The sequence below is a fragment of the Neovison vison genome, chromosome 11 (assembly GCF_020171115.1).
Source record: "Neovison vison isolate M4711 chromosome 11, ASM_NN_V1, whole genome shotgun sequence".
Lineage (NCBI taxonomy): Eukaryota > Metazoa > Chordata > Mammalia > Carnivora > Mustelidae > Neogale > Neogale vison.
The window spans coordinates 215,578,290-215,595,450 of NC_058101.1; the positions used below are offsets into that span (position 1 = coordinate 215,578,290).

Here is a 17,161-nt window from a genome sequence, read left to right on the forward strand (position 1 = left end):
GAGGCATTTCCAAGGAGCTGGGGCAAACTTTTGGCAGTGATGAGTATGTTTATCAACTTACCATGATGATGGCTTCCTTGTTGCTTACCTATGTCTAATATCAACAAAAAGTATTCTTTGAAAAGATGTTGTGATCATATATACATTATAACACACTAAAGCTTCAGGCAAAATCTAATAGACAAAGCTTAAGAGATTTTATCTACAAGCACATTGCGATTGTTTTTTCTATAGCTAACAGAACTTGAGAATTTATAAGCCAACATAAAATAAACAAGGTAAGTCAATGTAAACTTAGAATAGGTAAGGAGTCAGTGACTTGTATTGTACATCCATGAAGGACCTGGAAAAACTCCTTTGGACCATTTCCAAAACTACACCCAAAATTTATGGACGAATGAGAGAAAGCATGAATAGAATTTGTACTAGAGGTACAAATGAGCACATTATATGGACACATGTTTATAGATCAGGACACAAGTGAGAGAGACAGGAGGCTGCTCATTAATATGACATGTGATTATTGCTCAATAAAAATAAATCAGAGTTACTGATTAGTTTCTGAAAACATTGATGTTTTCTTTCAATATTCACTCTGATTCTGAATCACAAACCCAGATGTCAGATTTCTGAAGTACATAATCAGGTGATCATGTATGTTCTAAGGATATCTGTGAGGTTTAGTATCTCCAAAAAGCCAATGGAAGCAATTCATGTGCCTATTTCTTGGTACTGTACGTGAATCATGCAAGAGCAACTTAAAATTTAACTTTCTAAAGAGGGAAAATATTAACGAATGTATTTATTTATTTGAAAGAGAGAGGGGGAAGGGCAGAGGGAGACTGAGTAACTGAGTGCCAGCTGAGCAGGGAGCCCAACCAGGGCTCAATCCCAGGACCCTGGGATCATGACCCAAGCCTAAGGCAGACACTTAACTGCCTGAACTACCCAGGTGCCTGTGAGTTCTAAGAATACAAAATTCCTGGATATGAACACCAAGGCTAGGAACACATCATTTTACAAAAACTACATTTAGAAGTATTTCAGGAGAAAAGACACTAACAATGCAATTCATACTAATTCACACCAAGCTTGAATTTTGTGCAAACCCACCTCTCTAGAAAGGAGCTCCTGATATCTAAAACATTTTCCTCTTCAGCCCTCACACCTGAGGTCAGGAAAATGTGTGTTGGTGGGAAACGTACATTGTCTTTGAATAGCCACTGTGTGGAAGAGAGCAGTAGCTGTCAGCACGGTGGTTGGTCATGGGGATCAAATGCACAAAAGACAGAGGCTGTCTTGTCAGGAATGTAAAACATGCCCAGCTGTGGGCACTCAGTACATCTGGCAGCTGTCTGGATGCTGATACCAGTAGCTGAGTCTTAACTAGAGGACAGCCAGCAGGGTCAAAAACCCTCAGTCCTCCAACAGTGGCCATGAGCAGGTGGAGGTGGGAAATGCAGGACCAGTTCATTTAGGCAAGAGTTCTCATGAAGGGTGAGAAAGGTGAACTGATCCATGAGATGCAGCCCAGGTAGAGGGGAATGATTCCAATCCAGACGACCAAGAAATTCCCTCTTCTGAAGACTCAAATGAAACAGAATGAAGTCTCCTTTGACTAGAGGTCTTCATGTGGGATGGGTCTGCCTCAATACAAGCATCTTTCTTGACTACTGACACTTCCGGATCCCTCTTTCATAATGTGGTGTGAGCGGATCTAAAGAGGTCTACTTATTTCCAGGGGTGTTCCCTAACTGTTGTCTGACTCTGTCTTTCTCCTCGGGTACAGGGTTTACTTTTTCATGACAGAGTGAAATATTAATGCTGGAAACCACGTATTTCTTTATATTTGGACAATCCTAAGGACATCCAGAACTCTTATTTTGGGGAAATCAACACTCTGCACATACTTGGTCAAAGAAAGGAAAACAACTCATTCACTTCCTGATCACATCACTCCTAGTGATTTTCCCGTGACATATATCCCAGCAGGTTGTGGTCTATTAGTGTCTTCTGGGATTCTCAGGTCTCCATGGACCTGGTGGGACACACAGTCCCTGGGGACAGCCTCCAAGAACAGAAGGAAAGCGCTGATTCAGAAATTGCTAAAAGTCAACCAACCAAGAAGCAGAGCAAAAAGGACATTTCACTTCTTAACACTCAAGTCCCAACACCAATGTTTAAGATACCCAGGGCTGTCAAACTTTACAAATATAAACAATGCGCTGACACAAAAACAAACTAAACAGAAGCTGGACCCTGAATTTACCAGGCTTGCATTAGGATCTTCACCGGGATTCCAGGGGATAATCTGACACCCCTAGCTCCTACTAAATTAGAGTTCCTGACATTTTCAAAGACAATTTTAAAGGGATATAATGTATATATCACACAAGCCCCCTATTTAGGACAAAGAGCTCAATGGCTTTTCCTATGTTCACAAATCCTTCCTCTTGACACTATAAACTTGGAGCCTTCAGGTTTCCATCCTACCATAGCTGTGCTTCTTGGACCAAGCAGCACAGACAGGACCCAAAACATGAGGGAAATGGCTGTGGCCACAATCCCTTCAGGTTGACCCTGAAGCCTGCCCTGTGGTGCCCAGTTGTCAGGAAGAACTCTCGTTCTTCTAAAGTTACCATCAAGAACCCCATGAAAAAGCTCTGGTTAAATAACCCAGTTGGAAGAAAGACACCACTAGCAGCTCATGGGCACCCAAGTAGCTCAGTCAGATAAGTGACCAAGTCTTGGTCAGATAAGTGATCAAGTCATGATCTCATGGTCCTGAGGTTGAGGCCCACTTTGGGATCTGTGCTCACTGCACAGCTGGTTTGGGATTTTCTCTTTCCCACCCTCTCTGCTCTGCCCCCTACACATGAGCCCTTTTTCTCTATTCCTCAAATAAATAATATAAAAAGAAGAAGAAGAAGAAGAAGGAGGAGGAGGAGGAGGAGGAGGAGGAGGAGGAGGAGAAGTAGAAGGGGAAGGAGAAGAAGGAAGACACGAGTGAAGTGTCACATTTACTCACATTTGGATTTGGGGAACTGGGACACTGGAGCAAGACAAGCCAGAAGAGCAGCCTTTGCACCATCATGTCATGGTCCTTTTAAGGGGCACTGTGGGCCCAGGGAGGAAGTGAAGATGTTTGGGGGGCAGGGGAGGGTGAGGGTGTTCGGAAGGGGTGGGGAGGGGCTGGGTGGTAATTAGGAATGGGAATAGGGAAGAAATAGAGGGTAGAATGGGGAAGGTGTTGGTCAGGAGAAGAAGGGGTCAGGGACAGTGTCAGTGTCAGATAAAGTACTCGAGGGGAAATAGCACAGTTCAGAAAGGTTAGGAGGTCAGCAGGTTAGTAAAGGACAAGGTCAGCAGGACACATTAGCAGGTAAAGTGAACTCTCAGGAGCAGTTGGTGTGGAGAATCCATCCTCCACCAAGCCTTCCCGGGTTTGAACGTTTCCTTAGCAACCTAGAAACATTCTAATCTCTCCACCAATCCGCTGCCTTTGCCCCTAGTAGCTCAACATGGATGCCACAGGGGACCTCATTTGTACAAAGCCCCTTCCCATCTGATACCCCAACACGGGCCATCCCAATGACAGATCCTCTCTGGATCTTTGGCCATACTTCTTGTTTGCTCCCTCCAACCCAGGTCCCTGATCCCTCTTCTGGGCGCTCTCTCCTTCCCTTCCAAACTCCCATCTGAGAGCCACTGGCTGAACAATGTAGAAAGCAAAGGAGAACCAAACTGCAACAACAAGCAAGTACACAACCAGAGTAGGAGGTTCGAGCCCTCTCTCAGCAACTCAACACAGACAGAACGTCCACAAGATGTAGATCTTAATGGCAAACCATCTGAATCCCATAGCTGTCTCCATACATCTGTCCACATCCACATCCACTGATTTTAGGCACATAGGAGACCATTACAAAAGTGCGCCCAATTAACTTTAGCCATAAGGGAAATTTCAATTTTGTTTCAGATGCATTAATTCAGGCAACTACAGAGCATCTTGTGACAATATAATGTGCTAGAAATCACTGATAAAAAGTGAACTAGAAATACCCATATGGTTAGAAATTGAGAAGTACCTCTATCAATGGAACAGGAGTAAAGAAATAGAAAAAAGAGGGGCTCCTGGTGGCTCAGGTCATGATCAGGTCCTGGGATCAAGCCCCACATAAGGCTCTGTGCTCAGCAGGGAGCCTGCTTGCCTCTCACTCTCTGCCTGCCTCTCTGCCTGCCTCTCTGCCAACTTGTGATCTCTCCCTCTCTCTCTCTCTCTGTCAAATAAGTAAATAAAATATTAAGTAAAAAAGAAAGAGAAAAGGAAAAGAGCAACACTGGAACTGAATGATATGAGGATGATACAATTGAAATCAAATATGTCTTCTGGGCTGGAATATCCTCCAGTATTAGCCTAAGAAGACTTAATGGTCTCAAAATCATCCCCAATTGGCTGAGACATTGGAACACCTCCGACAGAGTGGATCTGTCACTTCTCTTTGTGACCCTCCTACCTACTAGCTTTGGCTTTACATGAGGAAACTTTACAGGGAAACAATCCATTCAGACTCTAGTGTCATCTTCTGGGACCTCCAGGAATGAGAGCCTTTTAAGAGAAGACTTTAACCAGCTTCTACCCTGGCGGATCCAGGACAACACCCAGAGAGCTGGCAGCTCCATCTGTGCTGGGTGGGGACAGCCAAGCAGGTGGGCAGGGCCAGGGACCCAGCAGACTAGACAAAACCCTTGTTATCCTCTCTCCTGGGGCCTGTCTTGAGCTGAACTTCTTAAACTGTGTCTCCCTAGGACTCTCAAATGTTTCCTCAACTCCTTCTGGCCCAAGACAGCTGATTGTCAGTGCTCTATAAACCACCACTTTATTATTGTGTAAATTTTTTGTAAAGAGGAACAAATTAAATAGAACACTTAATTAGAACAACAGCTTGTTTTTTCTAATTAACATATAATGTATTTTTTGTTTCAGGGGTAGTCTGTGATTCATCAGTCTCACACAGTTCAAGCACTCACCAAAGCACATACCCTCTCCAATGCCCATTCCCCAGCCACCCCATCCTTCCCACCCACTTCCACTCCTGCCACCCTCAGTTACAACAATACCTTAAACATACACATACAGAAACCATAAGAAACAAGCCAACAACAAAACAAGGATAGCAAAACAAAGTATTCAATTCTGCTTAGATGCTGCTGTCCACCTCAAGAGCCCCAGAGTTGGGCTGCCCTGGTTGTAGAAGGAGACCGGCTATGGAAGGGGTTTAGTCAGACTAGTCCAAAAGTGAACAGGAGAGAGGTCCAACCTGTAAGGGGGGCCAGGGACTTCCATGGAAGATGGCCAGAGTCACCTTGACTAGAACTGGAATTGGGAGCAGGGAAAGAAGCAGGGAACAGAGTTTGGGGGCCTCCAACAGGTGAGATCAGTCATGGAGTTTTGTCAGCCTCCCATCGGTGAAACCCTTTGTAGCCCCTGGAGACAAGCCGGGAGCCTAGAGTTTGAGATCCAGCTGTCCTGCTTACCTGTTGTTTGGCCCGGTGCTCATTTCCTTCAGTGGGCTGGGAGTGTCCATAACTGTGTGGAGGACAAGAAAAAGTCACATGTTGAGAACACACAGGCAGTGGCGTCATCACCTCCATGGGCTCAGTGTCTTTGGAGATCCAGTGCCTCATGTCTCACCCCTGTTAATGGCAGCCCAGGTTACAACCACATGTCCCTCCTGTTTCAGGCATGCTATGCCCTACCCTTTGCCCACATCAGCATTCCGGCTCCAATGGCAGGAGGACCCCATGAACTGTGGGGAGAGCTCTGGGCCCCTGGCAAGACTGAGAGATTCCTGGAACAGGGGAAGGGTGATCAACTGAGGGATTATACAGGACTGGTGAACTGAGCTCTGGGGCACCCTGGAAGGAATGGGGAATTGGGCACCTGTGGAAAGGGCTGGAGGCATCTTACAAGATTCCTGGGTCCCCACAGGGCAGATCCCTCCTACACTCCTGCTGGTGCTGTCAGGGATCTGGAAGCAACAGCAGCACCAGCAACAGAAGTAGCAGCAGATCAATGGGATGCTGGATGGACCTGGGAAGAATGGTCTGGCAGGTAAGTGGAATCACCAGGCTGGGATGCCCTTGGCCTCCTCCTCCTTCCCCAGCCACCACTCAACCTCTGACCCTGACTTCACCTTCCAGCAGGGCGTGGGAAAGCCAAGCAGAGGTGCACACCCACAGCCAATGAAGGGTCCCTCCCCAGAGCTCTGTGTCCTTGTTTCTGAATAGACAGAAGGAGTCACCCGGGGCCCCTGGAACAGGGAGGGAGAATCAGGCCCCAGAGCCCTCTCTGAAGGCTAGGGGCCTGGGGAGAATCCTGGAGGGACAGAATGTAGCACTGGTTGATAGTCTAAAAAGTATATATTTATTAAGGAAATGGAAAAAACAAGTTGCCAGTTGAGCCTCTGGAAGAGAACAGGACCAGTTTCCATTTTTCCAATTTCTACTCTTTGCCTGGAATATTACTTCACCTCTCCAAACCTCTGTGTCCTTCTCTGTGATGTAGGGACAGGACGGCTTCATTCCTCAGGGCATGGATGCCAAGATTCATCGAGTTCCAACATACAAAGCTAGTTTAAACTGATACCTATCACTTTAAACTTATACCTATCACTATCATAATTTTTTCTTAAAGATTGAACTTGTTTTTCTCAACATTATGCTAAATAAACTTTATATTTACTTTCTTAGAAAGATTTTATTATTTGAGAGACAGTGAGCACAAGTTGTGGGCAGGCACAGAGGGAGAGGGAGAGGCAGCCTCCTCGCTGAGCAGGGAGGATGCAGGGCTCAGTCTCAGGACCCTGAGATCAGGATGCCAGTTAAAGGCAGATGCTTAACTGACTGAGCCACCCAGCCACGGAGGGCCCCTGAGAAGGAGCCCCCAGGGCTGCAGCAGTGGGAACAGCCCCAATCCCGATCCCTAGCGGGAGAGATACATCCCCAGCGCCAGGATATCCTCCAGCCCCGGGAACTCCATCTTAGCAGTGCCTGCCTCCCCACACCCCAGGTGGCCCCAGAGTCCAGCCGTTGCCAGTCCCTGCCTGCCCCCAGCCCTTCCTCCCATTCCATCCCCTCCGCTCCATGCAGGTACCTAGTCAGGCTCTTCTTGTGGCCCATGGTCAAAGATGGGCTGTACCCCGCCCACCCCCTAAAAGCCAAAACCAGCGCTGCTTGGAGGAGTAACGTCATAGGTGGAGTCCTCGTGGTCCGTCCCTCTCCCTTCACAGACCAGGACCTCAGCCCTACCTAGGCCACTGGGCCTCGAGCACACTCCACCACTGCCACCGCCTCCACCGCCGCTCCTTGAGCCTCCACATCTGCCAGTCTCCTGAGACCAGCTCCCACCTGTGCTGCCTCCACTGAGTGCATGACAGGGAGTGTGTGCTCCTTGGGGGTGCGTGGGCCTGCTGGTGACCTAGTGGCCCAGCGAGGTGGAGCGTGTGATTCCGGCAAGTGTCGATGGGCTCCGGACCCTGCAAGTCTGCCTTAAGGGGCTGTAGCGGGGACCCAGTCCAGGAGCCATTCCCAGGGAAGCAGTTCCCCACACTGAGGCTTGCAACTGCCAGTGCTGCTTGCTATGCCTCCAGGCTTGGAGTGCCCTGGGAGCCAGCGGGCCTCTTTCTTTTGGCCCCACTTCCCCTGCTCCCTTCTGCTCTTCTGCCACCAGGAGCTTTGGAGCAGCCTCTCCTAAGAGTTCTGGCCTCCTGCCCATACCCCAGGCTGAAGCCCCTTCCCAGGCTCCTGAGGCAGGAGAGAACTGTGCTGACAAAATAAAGACAGCAATGCATACCCTGGAAAGCTGAATCCACACATGACAACACAGAGACCAAAGGCTTAATTACACGTGCTCCATCAGACCCTGTCCAGACACCAGTGCCCTGTGTGTGGGGGGGGAGTCATTCACAATCTCTCTCCTGCCTGGGACTACTGATTTTAATGATGGCATGCCATGTTCTTTTGAGGAATTGTGTAATTTTCTGAATGAGTAAAGTGACAAACAGTACAGTCAGCAGTGTTATACTACATATTCTCAGCCCATTTTCAGGGCTCAGAGGGTTAAGCATCCTACTCCCAACTCTGGCTCACTTCGTGATCTCAGGGTCCTGGGATGGAGCCTTCAGTCTGGCTCCTGGCTCAGTGCAGAGTGTACTTGACATTTTTACTCTCTCCCTCTACCCTTCCCATGCCCCCGATGGAGACTCTCAAATAAACAAATATCCTTAAAAGGATAAATAAACCTTTAAAACCAAAAAACAAAAACAAAACCCTCCTTACCTAAAAAGGAAGGAGGGAACCATGGGGACAAAGACGCCACCCACAAAAAGGCCCTCCTGAAAGAGCCAAAGAGAAAATGAGATCCAAAGGACTGCAGCACATGTCATTTAGGGATCCACTGTTACCTGATGTTCTACTGAACTGAGTTAGTGCTGACAACTTCCTCAAGTAGCTGCCGTTTACCAAAAGAGCGTTTACGAGTCTTGGAATTTCTACAGCATTGACAGAAGCACAGGAGAAACCTATGCCATATGAGGAATGCACGTGAGTGTCACGTAAGCAGTAGCTGAGGGTTCAAATGCGGCACTATGATCAAAGAGGCACTAATCATCTCCTGCTGCAGCAGTATCTTGGCCATCTTTACTTCCAAAAAGGACATGATTGGATTCAGAGAAGCAGCAAGACCGAAGCAAAGTACATCGAATCTACCACCGAGTCTAAGAAGTTACTCTGCTCAACAGTCAAGAACGTCCACTTCACAAAAGGGTTAAGTAAAGTTGTCAATTTGCAGGGGTGGCTCATCCTAAAAGCTGATGGCATCATCCTTCATGACACTGGCAAACCCTACTTTATCCGTCTCCTCTTATCACAGAGGAAAGGGACAGAGTTTCCTCCCCACCCACAGCCACCTTCAATATACACCCCTTTATTTCCTATGTTGAAAGGATTAGGGTAGAGTTCTCTCAGCATGGTGAGGAGGCAACCTTCCTGGCCGGGAGCAGGTGACCCCTTCAGGCTCTTAAGTTGTATCACAGAGCATACAGGAGACAACCACAGGATAGGATGGAAATCTTCCAAACTGGTTTGTGGTGATGCTTGCACAAGTCTTTAAAACAACTGAAATTCAATGAATCATGCACTTACCATGAGTGACTTCGACAAGATGGAAATCATACCTCCATCAAACTACACAATAATCACCAGCCAGGGGCAGACTGCGATGACACAGTTAGAAAAAGGAGTGTATCCAAGACCCAAAGAGACCCTCCATATGATTGACACACCCAATATACATCTCTGTTGCTCCCAGAACCTCCGAGGATCCTGTTCAGTATTTCCTCCTGCTTCCCTTCACATGTTCCTCTGGTGCATCTAACCTACTTCCCATTCTGCTCCAGAGAAGACCTTATGAATCCCTTCCACGAATCCACCTGGAGTATTCAACACATAAAGTACACCTGGCAATAACAATGAAAAGTTGGCAGGTGATCTTGTAGAAGTCGATTCCTTTTTTCAGAATAAATGGGAAGGAAAAGGAGGCATTCAAATTGATTCCCCTAGCCAGAGTGCTCTAATCTCCCACACAGCACCTTATTTATACCTGTCTCCAAGGCTGTAAAACTTGGATTCTGCTCATCCTAGTGCCTTTCTAACCAACTCTTCCTCCACCCCTCACCAATATCTTGACCAGTACCTTTCACCTCCTAGGAATTTCATAAATGCTCTTTGGGGAAGTTATTATTCTCCTCACCCAATTAAGTGACACCTGTTCTATCCTCAAAGGGTAAATACAGTTCTGTGTCCTACTGGACCTACCACTCATCAAACTCTGACTTCCTTCCTAGACTTGGTCAATTATGGCAATAAAGACCAAAATGATGAACAAACTCCAAAATGACCACGGGTTAGACCACCAGTGAGGCTGTTGTCATAATACAAATATGAAATACCAGCTCAGAGCAATAAAACCTAACTTCTACACCAGCCAAGAGTTTAACGAATCCCTTTTAAGATTTTTTTAAAGATTTTGTATTTATTTATTTGACATAGAGAGATCACAAGTAGGCTGAGAGGCAGGCAGAGAGAGAGGAAGGGAAGCAGGCCCCCTGCTGAGCAGAGAGTCCATGTGGGACTCGATCCCAGGACCCTGAGATCGTGACCTGAGCCGAAGGCAGTGGCTTAACCCACTGAGCACCCAGGCACCCCCCCTTTTAATAATTTTAAAAGTTATTCTAAAATTCTAAATTCTTACCTCATCCTCAGCATCCAAACCCAACAAGTTTTCTACTGTCATCAATACCAATATGCAAGACAGAAAGTATGAAATCTTTGCAGTACCAAAAAAGAATTACAAGAAAAAGACCCAGGAAGATCACAGAGCAGTAACTAGGATGGCAGGGAAATTAACCAACTGCTTCTCTACCTCATGACACCTGGGTGAAGACCTGTTGAAAGTCCCCTTTCCACAGGAATCCCATTTCTAGCCTAAGAAAGCCCAAATGGGGTCTGCTTTCCAATTAAAGATGGCTTCAAGAATGTTTCTCCAACACCTAAATACTGACAATAACCAACTGGTGAAAAAATAATGAATACTGTTTTTCTGAAAATAAATAAATTGGAAGAAAAAAAAAGATGAAACAAAAAGGCCACAGAAAGTTGGCAACACTTTTCAGAGTGTTAAGTCTTCTGATCTTGGAAATCTGAAATCCCACTCAAGCAGAGACATCAAAAAATTACACGATCCTTTACCTCTTTAGTTAGGTTTATTCCCAGGTATCTTATGGTTCTAGGTGCTATAGTAAATGGAATCGATTCTCTAATTTCCCTTTCTGTATTTTCATTGTTAGTGTATAAGAAAGCCACTGATTTCTGCACATTGACTTTGTATCCTGCCACGTTGCTGAATTGCTGTGTGAGTTCTAGTAGTTTGGGGGTGGAGTCTTTTGGGTTTTCCATATAAAGAATCAGGTCATCTGCAAAGAGAGAGAGTTTGACTTCTTCATTACCAATTTGGATACCTTTTATTTCTCTCTGTTGTCTGATTGCTGTTGCTAGGACTTCTAATACTATGTTGAACAAGAGTGGTGAAAGTGGGCATCCTTGTCTTGTTCCTGATCTCAATGGGAAGGCTGCAAGCTTTTTCCCATTGAGGATGATATTTGCTGTGGGTCTTTCATAGATAGATTTGATGAGGTTCAGGAATGTTCCCTCTATCCCTATGCTTTGAAGCGTTTTAATCAGGAACGGATGATGGATTTTGTTAAATGCTTTTTCTGCATCAATTGAGAGGACCATGTGGTTCTTCTCTCTTCTCATATTAATTTGTTGTATCACGTTGATTGATTTGCGAATGTTGAACCATCCTTGTAGCCCAGGGATGAATCCCACCTGATCATGGTGGATAATCTTTTTCATGTGCTGTTGGATCCTGTTGGCTAGGATCTTGTTGAGAATCTTAGCATCCATATTCATCAGTGATACTGGTCTGAAATTCTCCTTTTTGGTAGGGTCCTTGCCTGGTTTGGGTATCAGGGTAATGCTGGCTTCATAGAAAGAGTCTGGAAGTTTTCCTTCTGCTTCAATTTTTTGAAACAGCTTCAGGAGAATAGGTGTTATTTCTTCTTTGAAGGTTTGGTAGAATTCCCCAGGGAATCCGTCAGGTCCTGAGCTCTTGTTTTTTGGGAGGTTTTTGATCACTGATTCAATCTCGTTATTAGATATCGGTCTATTCTGGTTGTCGATTTCTTCCTGGCTCAATGTTGGTAGTTTATATTTTTCCAGGAATGCATCCATTTCATCTAGGTTGCTAAGCTTATTGGCATATAACTGTTCGTAATAACTTCTGATGATTGTTTCTACTTCCTTGGTGTTAGTTGTGATCTCTCCCTTTTCATTCATAATTTTATGAATTTGGGCTTTCTCTCTTTTCTTTTGGATTAGTGTAGCCAGTGGCTTATCGATCTTATTGATTCTTTCAAAAAAACAGCTTCTAGTTTCATTGATACGTTCTACTGTATCTCTGGTTTCTCCCTCATTGATCTCAGCTCATATCTTGATGATTTCCCTTCTTATATGTGGAGTTGGTTTGATTTGTTGTTGATCCTCCAGTTTTTTAAGGTGTATTGACTGCTGGTGTGTTCTGGATTTTTCAGTTTTTTTGAGCGAGGCTTGGATGGCTATATATTTTCCCCTTAGGACCGCCTTTGCTGTATCCCATAGTGAGACAGGAATCCATCAGAATCTTAGAGGAGAACATAGGCAGTAATCTCTGATATCAGCCACAGCAACTTCTTTCAAGATACGTCTCCAAAGGCAAAGGAAACAAAAGCGAAAATAAACTTCTGGGACTTCATCAAAATCAAAAGCTTCTGCACAGCAATGGAAACAGTCAAAAAAACAAAGAGGCAACCCACGGAATGGGAGAAGACATTTGCAAATGACAGTACACACAAAAGGTTGATACCCAGGATCTATAATGAACTCCTCAAACTCAACCCATATGAAACAGACAAACACATCAAAAAATGGGCAGAAGATATGAACAGACACTTCTCCAATCAAGACATACAAGTGGCTATCAGACACATGAAAAAATGCCCGTCATCATTAGCCCTCAGGGTGATTCAAATTAAAACCACATTGAGATATCACCTTACACCAGTTAGAATGGCCAAAATTAACAAAACAGGAAACCACATGTGTTGGAGAGGATGTGGAGAAAGGGGAACCCTCTTACACTGTTGGTGGGAATGCAAGTTGGTACAGCCTCTTTGGAGAACAGTGTGGAGATTCCTCAAGAAATTAAAAATAGAGCTTCCCTATGACCCTGAAATTGCACTCCTGGGTATTTACCACAAAGACACAGATGTCGTGAAAAGAAGGGTCATCTGTACCCCAATGTTTATAGCAGCAATGGCCACGGTCGCCAAACTATGGAAAGAACCAAGATGCCCTTCAACGGATGAATGGATAAGGAAGATGTGGTCCATATACACTATGGAGTATTATGCCTCCATCAGAAATGATGAATACCCAACTTTTTACATCATGGACGGGACTGGAAGAGATTATGCTGAGTGAAATATAAGTCAAGCAGAGTGAGTCAATTATCATATGGTTTCACTTATTTGTGGAGCATAACAAATAGCATGGAGGACAAGGGGCATTAGAGAGGAGAAGGGAATTTGGGTAAATTGGAAGGGGTGGTGAACCATGAGAGACTATGGACTCTGAAAAACAGTCTGAGGGGTTTGAAGTGGCGGGTCGGTGGGAGGTTGGGGTACCAGCTGGTGGGTATTATAGAGGGCATAGCTTGCTTGGAGCACTGGGTGTGGTGAAAAAATAATGAATAATGTTTTTCTGAAAATAAATAAATTGGAAAAAAAATTACACGAAAACCCTTAAAGAGAAGAGAGAAGTATCCTGTTCCTAAAACAGTCTGACTTCAGTAATCTAGGTTCCTAGATTCATTAAAAATCGAAATGTCACTCTCAACATCTGTAACTCTGGATCAAACTTCGAACATTTCTATGACTTTTAAAATCAAAACCTCTTACACGCTTCCAAAATTTGGTAAATCAGATTTTTTTAAGAAACATGTAGAAACTGAAATGCATTTCATTAGAAGATAATTATTCCCTGCAATACATCAGTAGAAACTTGAATTTCGTTTTGGTCTTCACTGGTAAATTTCTCAAGTTCTTAGGAATTTCCTAGCCATTTACTTGAACATCATCTAAGGGAACACTCAAAGCAATAACACAATAAAGAGGTTTGGCCTCTGCGGGATACTACATGTAAAAAAAAGAAAAAAAAAACAGGACACATAAATTAAACACAATCACACTGCTTTAAATAACATTTTTTAAAGATTTTTATTTATTTATCTGATAGAGAGAGATCACAAGTAGGCAGAAGGCAGGCAGAGAGAGAGGGGGAAGCAGGCTCAACTTTCATGCCATTTGATGGAATTCCCTGTTTCAGAGAGCAAAACAAAATCTATTCAGCCCCCAGTAAGTGCTTTTTCTTTTCTTTTCTTTTTTAAAAAGATTTTATTTATCTGACAGACAGAGATCACAAGTAGGCAGAGAGGCAGGCAGAGAGATTGGAGGAAGCTGACTCCTTGCTTAGCAGAGAGCCCAATGCAGGGATGGATCCCAGGACCCCAGGACCATGACCCCAGCTGTGCAAGGCAGCATGGTCCAGGCCCAGATGTTGCGGGGTGCCAGTGGGGGCACCCTGTCCACTCCCCAGTCCCTGTTTCGGTCCCTGGAAAGAGTGGGTGGGTGGTGGCCCAAAACATGTTTCCAGTCCAGGATTCCTAGGAAATTGCTAGTGCCTGTGTTTTGCTGTTTCTCCCCACTTTTCCCCTGCTCCGGGTCCCCACTCCTCACTCCTCCTAAAGCCAAAAGGACCAGCGAACCTGCCACAGACAAAGGCTTTTGGGATTGGAGCGTCTCCACCTTCAGAAGCTGCTCTGAAGCCTTAAAATGCAGTATCTGCAATGTGAGTGAAGCCACCTCCACCAGATACTTGAAGATCTGGGTTAGCTTTGGCAGAAGGACTTTTGTTGCTTAAGGTGTGGGAGGGGGTGGAGCGCTATCCTTGAGGCCCTCTTTCCAACTTGTTGATGATGGCTTTTTTGCATTTGGGGGTGGTTGATGTGTGGTTTTGGTTGTGTGTGTTTTGTGTGTATTTCCCCGCCACCATCTCTCCCTGTCCACGGATCTCCATTTTAGCAGCGCGGGCCTCCCCACACCCCGGGTGGCCCTGGAGCCCAGCAGTCACTGTTCCACAGCAAGTCCCCAGCCCTCCCTCCCCTTCCACACCCTCAGCTCTGAGCAGGTACCTGGTCACTTCCCAAGCGGGAAGTGGCACTGCTGGGAGAAGAAACGCAGTCCCCCTCCCTTCCCCAAGCCCCAAGCCCTTCCATGGCCCGACCTCAGCTGGACCTCAGTCCCTGGGCCTCAAGCTCCCAGGCCACCTCCGCTTGCACCACTGCAGCTGCCAGTCTCCCTGCCAGTCTCCCTCCCAACTGCACCGCCTTCTCCAAGTGACTGATGAGGGGCAAGGCTGGGTGCTGTGCCGAGGCGTGCAGTGGTGTGGCATGGCACAGCGTGGTGTGCTGTGCCATGTGCCAAGCTCTCCGTGCGCCTCCCTGGGTGGGTGTGCTTGCTCAGGGAGCGTGGGACTGCTGGTGACCCGGGGGCCTGGCGAGGTGGAGCCTGGGAGCCCCACAAGCAGTGATGGACTCTGGAACCCTCATGTCCCCCTTACAGGGCTGCATTTTCAGTGCCTGAGTTTTGTGATCATGGGTCTTTTAAGTATGAGTTTGCCTGAGTATCTATGAGTTTTGCGATTATGTCAAATTTATTCCTAAATCATTTAGGTTGATGTTTTTTGGAACTGGGATTGTTCTTAATCTATTAATCTCATTTTTGCACTGCTCAATTTTGGTGAATAAGACTACAACTTGTCCTGAGTACTGATCCTGCATCGTGGAACTATGCTGGACATACTGAGGCCTAATGGAATTTTTGTGGATTAATCTTTTTCTATAGAAGTATTCTTTTTTTTTAAAGATTTTATTTATTTATTTGACAGAGAGAAATCACAAGTAGATGGAGAGGCAGGCAGAGAGAGAGAGGGAAGCAGGCTCCCTGCTGAGCAGAGAGCCCGATGCGGAACTCGATCCCAGGACCCTGAGATCATGACCTGAGCCGAAAGCAGCGGCTTAACCCACTGAGCCACCCAGGCGCCCATCTATAGAAGAATTCTATAGAAGAATTTTTTTCTATAGTATCTTATGAAAATAGAGACATTTTCACTTCTTCCACTCTTATTCATACTCCTGTTATTTCGTTTTCTTACTAAATACCCAAGATAGAATTTCCAATAAAATGTTGAATAAAAGTGGCAATTGCAGGCTTTTTTTCTTGTTCCTGACCTTAGGGAGGAACCATCTAGCCTTTTACCATTAAATATGTAAGTGTGGGTTCTCATATACAGCTTTTTATTACGTTAAGAAAATTCTCTTTTATTCAGTTGACAGATTATTATCACCAAATGGTGTTGACATTTAACCACTTTTTTCTTCTATATCTATGGAGGTAATCATGTGTTTTACCCTTTATTATATTAATATGGTATATTAATTATATGGATTAAATATCATTTTATTTATTTATTTAACAGAGAGAGAGAGAGAAAGAGAGAGAATGAGTGAAGCAGGGGAAGTTGGAGAGGGAGAAACAGGCCCTTTGCCAGGCTTGGAGCCTTACGCAGGGCTTGATCCCAAGACCCTGGGATCATAACCTGAGCTGAAGGCAGATGCCCAATGACTGAGCCACCCAGGTGCCCCATTTTCACATTTTGAGCAAACTTTGCATACCTGAGATAAATCCTCTTTGGCCATAGCATTTTATGTGTTGCTGAATTCAGTTTACTAGCATTAGTATTGAAGATTTTTGTGTCTACAGTTCTAAGAGATATTGGTCTATAATTTCATTTTCTTGTGTGTTCTTTACCTGGTTTTGGGATCTCGCTAATACTGATTCTCACAGAATGAATGCGAACTGTTCTCTCCACTTCTACTTTTTGAATGATTTTTGAATCTTCCTTAAATGTTTTCACAGAATTCACCAGTGTGCCATATGGTCTCAGATTTTTTTTATGGAAAGTTTTTGGATTACCTGTTCGATTATTTTACTTGTTTAAATTCTATTCAGAATGTCTACTCTGGGGTTAAGATTAAGGAATTTGAGTCTTTCTAGCGACCTGCCAAATTCCTTTAGTTTTCTAATTTATTAGCATGCAATTGTTCCTCGTATTGCAATTTAATTCTTTTTATGTCTATAAGGCTAATAGGAATGCCTCTCTTTCATTCCAGATTTTTTCATAATTTGGTATTTTTATCTTATTTTTGGTAAGAATAGCCAAAAATTTGTCAATTGCTCATCTCTTTAAAGAATTAGCTTTTGGGGCACCTGGGTGGCTCGGTGGGTTAAAGCCTCTGCCTTTGGCTCAGGTCATGATCTCAGGGTCCTGAGATCAAGCCCCTCATCAGGCTCTCTGCTCAGCAGGGAGCCTGCTTCCCTTCCTC

At 45.0% G+C, this 17,161-nt stretch overlaps 1 protein-coding gene across 1 annotated transcript in view; it reads left to right on the forward strand.

The window, feature by feature from the left end:
- LOC122890426 overlaps positions 1-17,161 on the forward strand; it is a 543,550-nt gene that overhangs the window by 437,946 nt on the left and 88,443 nt on the right. The gene's annotated exons all lie outside the window — the stretch shown is intronic.